Here is an 8,530-nt window from a genome sequence, read left to right on the forward strand (position 1 = left end):
TCCCTTTAATATCTCATGTATTCATTCCATTGCCAATTGAACAACGCCTTAACATTCATGTTAAACTGAGAATTGAGAGACCTGGCTCAGTAGTTAGAAGCTGTTGCAGAGGACCTGAGTTCAGTTCCAAACAGCCATGTCTGTAACCTCAGCTTCAGAGGCTCTGATGTCTCTGGCCTCTGCAAGCAACACCCCCCCCACACACACACACACATATACACACCATGAAAAACAATAAAAATCAAGGAGAAATGGGCAAAATGATAACAATGTGACTTGCTGTCTGATAACCTACATTTTAAGCCTGAAGAGATATAAGCTACAACTTTCTTATACTCTTTTGGCCCTTATACAAGTTTCGTAATTTGTCTTTTCCTTTTGAAACAGGATCTTGTATATCCCAGGCTAGCCTTGAACTCACTGTGTAGCCTTGAATACTGGATTCTTCTGCCTCCATTTCATGAGTCCTGAGATTACCACACCTGGCATTGTTAATTAAGTTCTTTAAGCCTTGGCTTGTTTATCTCCAAGATGGGATAATCCCACTGTGATTGGAACAATTAAAAGGAAAAATGTTTTTACTGTACTTGGCCCAGAATAAGTACATGGCAACAGTGCCATGGTCTTAATTCCACTGAGGAATCTGTGGGGAACTTAATAAAGACATTAGGAGTGTTAAGTGTGCCTGCCAGGAGTTCTTCATTCTCTATTTTCCATGTTCCCAATTCCCAACCTACATCTTATTACAAAATCCTACAACTCCACTGAGTGTGGGCTCCATGCAGGTGTGCACTGAGCATAAGTGTTCATACAGCCATGGATCCTCGGGGTTATTAGAAGCTAGGCTGTAATATTCAAATCACTATTTTAAAATTCTCTAACAGCACTCAGAATTGCTTGACTGGTTCTGAGCTCTCCCTGGAGGAGTCTGCAGAAGTATTAATTTATATTGCAGCAGATAATACATTTTGTTGCCTGCCAAACCCATCTTGCGTGCTCAGGGAACTATCCGTTCACGTGCCTATGCTAGAATGTCAGTCAGACAATAAGACTCCAGTAAGTATGAGCTCTGCCTGCTTATGGGACACAAAGTACAAAGGGAGAATTGGTGTTGACCCCAAAGTGAGGTGGCATGGTACAGAGCCCAAGCTCTCTACTCCACTGGCTCTGCTGCATCCCATATTCTATTCTGTGGCTGCCGCCCCTGCAATCCTAAAACATTTGTAATATAACGTAATTGGGTCCCTGTGGTATCCTCATTTACATGGATTTAAGAGAGAATAGTTCCCAAGGACCGTAACAGGGGCGTATGCAAAGCACACATTCAAGTGTGTGCATGTGAGGACCAGAGGACAGCCTCGGCTCCTGTGGTTTGAGACCGGGCTTCTTACTGCCCTAGAACTTGCTGGGTAGGCTAGTTTGGCTGGCAATTGGTCCCCAGCAGTCTCCCTGTCTCCACTGCCCCAGAATTGGAATTCCAATTCTGCACACAGCTTTGTATATGGGTTCAGGAATCTCACAAAAGTCCTCATGCTTGCATAGTGGTTATTTAATTAAACCAGTCCCCAGCCCCTCAAGGACTTTACAAGAGGGAGGAGGACACTTCCCATAAACTTCTAACAAGCAATTTCTCTTGACTCTGATTTAAATGCGAAAATATTCGTTATCAGCCACCTGGCAGGCTAAGATTCATCTCTTACCTTAAAGCTTACAACCCATCCCAAGGGACAGATGGGCCCACCTTTGTTCCAGTGTCCTGGACTGCCTGGAGGAGGGGAGGAGCCTGCTCTGCTTTGAACAGAGACTCTGTCCTGCAGAAATTTGCATGGGTAAAGCTTGATAAACCAGTAGTGATATGACCTTCAGGGTTGGCCATGGGGGAATCCAGTAGGAAATCCTTGGGTGATTGTAGACGTACCCTCCAAAAGAATTGAGAATTTTGTCTTCTTCAGCTTCTAACTCAAGATGTGTTCACTCTGACAGTCTCCACCATAAAGTGCTATCATTTTCAGAAGGCTAAAATCGGGGGTCAAGTCAACTTTGCTTTGAACCTTCACAATCTTAAGCAAAATCAAACCTGGCTTCAAAGTAACTTGTGTTGGGTATGTCCTTCCCATGACAGAGGCTGAGTTTAAAGGAACACAATCCAGGTTCGTTTAAAAGAACAAGGTGAGACTGGAAGCAAGGCCAGTGACTAAAAGCCCTCCACCCAGCACACACAGACACCGCCTTCAGTTTCAGAAATCAGTGTCACAAGTTGAACTGTTTGTGACTTTTTAATTATTGTCTTTAATCCTGGAAAGCCAGGCATAGTGGCACATTATTTAATAGTGGATGCAAAGGTGGGAGGGTCATCTGCGATCATCTGATTCAAAGAGTTTGAGGCCACTGTCAACTACACAGAGAAACCCTTTATGAAGTAAAAAAGATACCTAAAACTCTGTGTGTGTGTGTGTGTTTGTGTGTGTGTGTGTGTGTGTGTGTGTGTGTGTGAAGGTATGTGTGTATACAGGATTTGTGTGTGCATATGGAGGCCTTGTTCCTCAGGAGCCATCCACACTGGTATTTTGAGACAAAGTCCCTTCATGGGCCTGGAGCTCACCAATTCTGCTAGGACAGCCAGTAAGCCCCAGGAACCCTCCTGTCCCTATCTCTCAAATGCAAGTGTATGCCACCATACTTGGCTTTTTACTTGGACCCTCTTGTTTATGTGGCAAACAGTTTGCCTGGTCCATATCCGTAGCCTCCTGAGATACATTTTTAAGAGAATACTGACAGTCTGCATATGAAGAATCAATATATACTGGTTGAAACATCACATGTTTGGCTCTATATTAACACATCATCTCTGTGAGTGTTCATTAAACACTACACTGATCTAAAACAAGGAGTATACGTAAGTCTGAGTGGATGCCTGCTGTGTCTGAGTCTCAGTTTCCCTTCTGGGAAGTATAGGATGGCACAGAACACTACATATACTTTCACTTATTATTCTGGTCTGTGTATCTACAGCTTTTCACATTAATGTCCAAATTAGTTGTTTTGGATACTTGACATAAGTCAGAGCCATCTAGGGAGAAGAAACCTCAATTGGGAAAAGGCCTCCATCGGATAGGCCTGTAGGCAAGTCTGTGAAGCATTTTCTTCATTAATGATTGGTGCATGAGGACCCAGACAGCTGGGGACAGTTCCATCCCTGTGCAGGTGCTCCAGGCTTGTATAAGAAAGCAGGCTGAGTAAGCTACGTAAAGCAAGCCAGTAAGCTGTGTTCATCTATGGTCCCTGCTTCGGTTCCCACCTTGAGTTTCTGTCTTGCGTTCCTGCCTTGGCCTCCTCTCATGATGGCAATAGGGAACTGTAAGCCAAAAAATCCCTTTCCTCCCCAGATAGTTTGTTGCCACAGTGCCTATCTGCAGTAATAGAAAGCAAAGCGCGACCAAAGTGCGACGGTCATTCATGTAAGTATTGGCCTCCTTGCTTCTGAACTACTGTTACAACGGACAGAACACACAGCAGTGAGGCAGCTTCCTGCCTTCCAGAGCTTTCACTTAGGAGGACAAGGAAGAGAAGAAAAGGTGAGAAAATAGGGCAGCACATGGTTGCTAAGCAACCATGGAATGGAACAGAAGAGGCAGCATATGGGCAGTGGGAGTTGGATGATCAGGGGGAAGGTCAGTTTCAAACTATGTGTAGAAGGACCGGTGTGGCTTCAAAGATAGATGAAAGAGGATAAGGTGGTATGGGTAAGGATTATGGCTCAGGGCTTAATATGTTTATAAAACTGAGCAGGTAAAAGAGATGGTGATAGATGGGCACTGAAAATAATAGGTTTATGTATGAGGATTTGTGAAAAGGCCAGTACACACACACACACACACACACACACACACACACACACACACACACACACACGCACACAGAGGCTGATCAGTGGGCCACCTGTTTTTTTTCTTTTTGAGACCGAGTCTCCCAAATATTAACCAAGTAGGCTAGGCTGGCTGGCCAGTGAACCCAGGGGGATCTGACTACTCTTGTTCCTGGCCCAAGTGTGGGGATTACAAGGGTATGTCACCAAGCCTGATCCTCATGCTGGTAGGGCAGGCACTTTACTGTCTGAAACATCTCCCAAGCCACAAAGCCCCTGTTTGACAGTGTGATGGCTGCAAGATCGTGTGGCCCATCGAGCTCCAGCACTGTGCTTACAATACTGATTATATTTTCCACAACAATGCTAGAAAGGGATGCCATCGGTGGCAGCCCACATTTCACCCTCAACTTACTTTGGCCCAAGTAAAAAGGACACAGTCACTCTGATTAGAGTCTAGTCCTGCAACCTCCGAGGCCACAGCACCTTTGACACAGCTCTCTGCTTCTCTCCACACACCCTCATGCCCATGTGAGTCTACTCATCCCCGGTGACCAGCCTCAAAAGCCCAAATTGTTTACAACAAACCTGCATCTTCAGGACAAACGGAAATGGCCATCCTTGGTTAGGGACTGGTGTGTGGCTTCCCAACTTACATCATCTACTTATTAAGCCGAATCTTAGCAGGAAAATGTTGGTGTTCCTTATCACTCCCTGAGCCTGAGAGGTGGTTGGATTAGGGAAAGAATGCAAAGGCAGCTTTTGCCTTCTAACTTAAATTAGATCGAAGGACTCTGTTGGAAAGCAATGTAATCCCTGCCCTAGGTTATATGCAATTCTGCATTTGATTTCACTGAGGAGAAGAGAGAAAGGGGGACAGGAGGAGAAGAAAAGGAAGGAGGGAGGGAGGGACGGACGGACAGAGGGAGGGAAGGAGAAAGGCATGAAAGAACACTGAGAAGGTAAAGGTAGACCACTAGAGCAGTGGGAAGACAGATAGGCCTGGCTAACATCCTACTCTACCCTGCTATGCTCATGGACCTCCATTACCTACAAACCAACATTTCCTGACAGCTGGTCCAACCTGCATCTATCTGGAGTTCTTCCTGTCATCTCTGGGGCTCAGATGTGGATTCCTCAGTGAGACAGAAACACGAAGCACAGACACACACACTATCTCAGCTCTTCAGCGTTGCTCACTCAGAAAAAGAGTTGTTGTCACTCATCCCTGATTGCTGAACAGTCCCCAGGAAGCCACAGACCAGCACTGCTGAACTTCATCATCAGCCACCACCCCGCCCCTGCAATTGTAAAAATGCCTTTTGATCTGTGACCTGCATTTAAAAACTGACATCTGGTGGCTAGGGTGGTAATTAGACATCATTTAAAAGTTATTTCTGCCTTGTTAACTGGGTTGTTCTGTGATCAAATTAAGGGATAATTTAGAGGAACTCAGGCATATTGATTGTATAATCCATAATGTGTATAATTAATAACTACCCCTAAAAGCACTATGTGAGAGATGGTAAGGATTCACATTAGACAAAGTCATGACCTTTTCCCCAGAGATTTTATTCACAGCACCTACTAAGGAAAGCTCTCTGATTCTGTGGCAGAACTTGGCAATGCTGTTACTTTACATAAGACTAACAAAGGATAGACAGGTGTCAAGTGATGTCTTGTTTTTTTATTCCTGACACTATGACAACATGCAATTTAAGAAAGCAAGCTTATTTCTGGTCACAGTTTAAGGTGCAGTCCATGATGGTGGGGGGTCAAGGCAGCAGGAGTGGGGAACAGCTGGTCATGTGGTATCTGCAGTCTTCAGGAAACAGAGAACAAGGAATGCTTGCTCGTAAGTGCTCAGCTCACTTTCTCCATTTTATATGGTACAGAATCCCCTGCTGAGGGAATGACCCTGCCCACAGTTATGATGCACCTTCCCAGGTCAATGATGATGATCAAGAAAATCCCCCACAGGTATGTCCAGAGGCTCCAAATCCTCACAGCATTACTAACTAGGATTATTGCCCCAGACTCCTTTCTGCTCACCTAAACTGTTACTAGGCCTGACTATATACTACAGGAATTGTAGCCTGGCTATATACTGCAGGAAGTGTAGCCTGGTTGCATACTGGAGGAAGTGTTAACTGACTGTATACTGGAGAAAGTACAACCTGGCTGTATATTAGAGGAAGTGTAACCTGCCTATATACTAGAAGAAGTGTAGCCTAGCTGTATACTGCAGAAAGTGCAGCCTGGCTATATACTGGAGGAATTGTAGCCTGGCTTGCTTTGGCTCAGGCTACCTGGGTACCTGAACTACCTACCATCTTTTCCTATGACCAGTTATGTGCTGGGGCAGCAAAACCATCACATCAGCCTGCATCTTGCTTTTGGAGCACAGCATTCTGCAGTGAGCTGTTTGTTTTTTAAGATGTGTTTGTGTTGTATTGTGTTGTGTTGTGTGTTGCCTGTGCAAGTGTAAGTGAATATGTGTATGGATGTATATGCCTGTGTGAGAACTTACAGAGATCAATAGTGAATGTTGGGTGAGCTCCTCTATTACTCTCTGCCTGTCCCTTGAGACAAAGTCTTTTCCTGGACCTAGGGCTAGTGTTTCTTCAGCTATACTGAAAGCTAACCAACACCAGAGATCTTGTCTCTGTCAACCTAGAAACTAAGATCACAGACAGCTGTGGCACATTCCACGTGCTACCTGGGTGCTGGGATCCAAACTTTAAAACTTCAGTCTGTGTGCTTCCACAGCAAGTGTTCTTAGGGTTTTGGGGGGTGTAGGCTTCAACGGACGCCGTAACGATAAGCGACACTTACTGGAAGTAAAACTAAGTATTTATTGTAGAAATCACTCATAAGATACCAAACCCAGATGAGACAAGCAGTTTTCCGCTCGAACCGGAAGCCGGACTCCGAGAAAAGAGAGACTGAGACTTCCTGTGTGCTGTCTTTTATACCTTCTTGCGTAACGCCCCCTAGCCATGCCCAAAAGTGGGCCTGGCTAGTGACGTAGTTCCGCCTACGTACGTATACGTCTTTACGTCCTGCCTAAAGTGGGTGTGGTTAGCGGTGTGGTAAACCGCCCTTTTATTACCTCATCTGTATGCGCCTCTAATAAGTCACATGTTTAATGGCAGCATCAGACTTCCTCCTACGGGGGGGGGGGGTTGTTTGTTTGTTCATTTATTTGGTTGGTTCGTTCTGTTTTTTGACTCACTTTTCATCACTCACTGACCTGGAATCCAATATGTAGACCAGGCTGGCCTCAAATACAGAGATCCTCCTGAGCTAAGATTACAGTCATACCCACAATGCCCAGTTCAGCAAGTACTCTTAACTACTGGGCTATCTCTCCAGGCCTTTAATAAACGTTTTGCATATACTGTTTGTATATTTAATAATTAAAATAATTCAGGCAACATTGCTATAATCTCAATACATGAAAGGTAGATACAAGGGAGGTGGGAGTTCAAATCTTTGTTGACTACATAGGAAGTCCAGCCTGGGCTATTAGAGATTGTGTCTCACACATATGTATTTGAAAAGCCATCTGGAGACATACATACCACCTGCAAACATAGATAAGGACCTGAAGATGGACAGGCTCAGTGTTTGACCCCAAGTGGGAAAAGGTGGGACAGGATGTCCATTAGGCCTGTGTGATCCCAGGGCATGGGCTTGAGCTCCTCTGAAGATCCATCTTGCTGTACATCCTAAGAATCACTTTTCTTCTTGACAAAGTTTTGAGGTATAATGGGAGGAGGCTTAACTATAACTACTACTCAACATTAGACTGGTTCCTAGACAGTGTTCTATTTAAATATGGTCTCCCATATTAATCAGCTAGGGCTACCATAAAGTCTACTACAGATTAGGTCATTAAACAATAGAAACAACTTTCTTCACAAATCTGGAAGCTTCTATACAATACCAAGAAATCAGCAGAGCTGGAGTGTTCTGGGGGCTCTCTCCTTGAGTTGCAAATAACCATCTTCTCCATAAAACTTCATATAGTTTTTTTCTGTGTGTTTCGGTGTCCTAGTCTCATTTTTATAGTTTTGTTGTATTTGGGCCCACAGCAAATGGGGCCAATGACTTAACCTTAATTGCCTTTTTAAGACCTCTAAACACATTTAAAGCCTGTGGTTCTAAAGGTAAGGACTCATTATTTGGATGAGAGGTGGGAGGAAGATTCAGCCCAGCATGTAGCACCCTCCCTCTCCACACACACATGCTCCCACTTGTCTCTAAACGTTGGACAAAAGCTGCTAGGTACCATCTTCAATGAGAGATCAGCTTGGGAAGTTAAAGGTGAAGTCACCTTCCACATATGGAGTTAGTAGAGAAAGTAGAAAGGATGAGGTCTATGGGAGGATGGCTCAGTGGGTAAAGTTCTTGGTGCATATGCATGACGACCTGAGTTGGATTCCCAGAATCCACATTTAAAAGCCAGGTGTGGTGGGACCTACATGCAATCACAGCACTGCAGGGAGTGTAGAGATAGATGAAAACCTGGTGCTCACTGACCAGCCTGGCCAAATTGGTCAGCACCAAGTCCAATGAAAGACCATATCTCAAAAAACAAGGTAGAGAGAGATAGAAGAAGACCTGTAGCCTACATAGACATGTACACAAACATGTATCCAC

The sequence above is a fragment of the Mesocricetus auratus genome, unplaced genomic scaffold (assembly GCF_017639785.1).
Source record: "Mesocricetus auratus isolate SY011 unplaced genomic scaffold, BCM_Maur_2.0 Super-Scaffold_100011, whole genome shotgun sequence".
NCBI lineage: Eukaryota > Metazoa > Chordata > Mammalia > Rodentia > Cricetidae > Mesocricetus > Mesocricetus auratus.